This window comes from Numida meleagris, chromosome 8 (assembly GCF_002078875.1).
Source record: "Numida meleagris isolate 19003 breed g44 Domestic line chromosome 8, NumMel1.0, whole genome shotgun sequence".
Taxonomy (NCBI): Eukaryota; Metazoa; Chordata; class Aves; order Galliformes; family Numididae; genus Numida; species Numida meleagris.
The window spans coordinates 3297210-3297593 of NC_034416.1; positions in this window are offsets into that span (position 1 = coordinate 3297210).

Below are 384 nucleotides of genomic sequence, written 5' to 3' on the forward strand. Positions count from 1 at the left end.
CTTCCTTCCTTCCTTCCTTCCTTCCTTCCTTATTCCTTCTTTCCTTTCAAACTTTGCATTTAACAAAGACTCAGTACATGCACACTGTGTCTTGATCCTGTCCCGTGTCCCACAACAAAACAAGCTGCTGGCTGCTCCCCAGGCTTTTCCCCACCCCAGTGACATTTGCTGAACAAAGCACTGCCCCAACATGGCATCCCTGGCTGGCACCAGGCTGAAGGCGCAGACAGGGGCTGCAGTTCTGCCAGCGAACAGAGCAGCCCAAGGTGTGGCTGCAGTGGGGACAAATTGATATCAGCTCTCCAAGACTTTTGGAAGAGGACATGGGTATTTTTCTACGCTAAAAGGTTACAGAAAGTCTATGGATCGTGCTCCCTCTGCTTC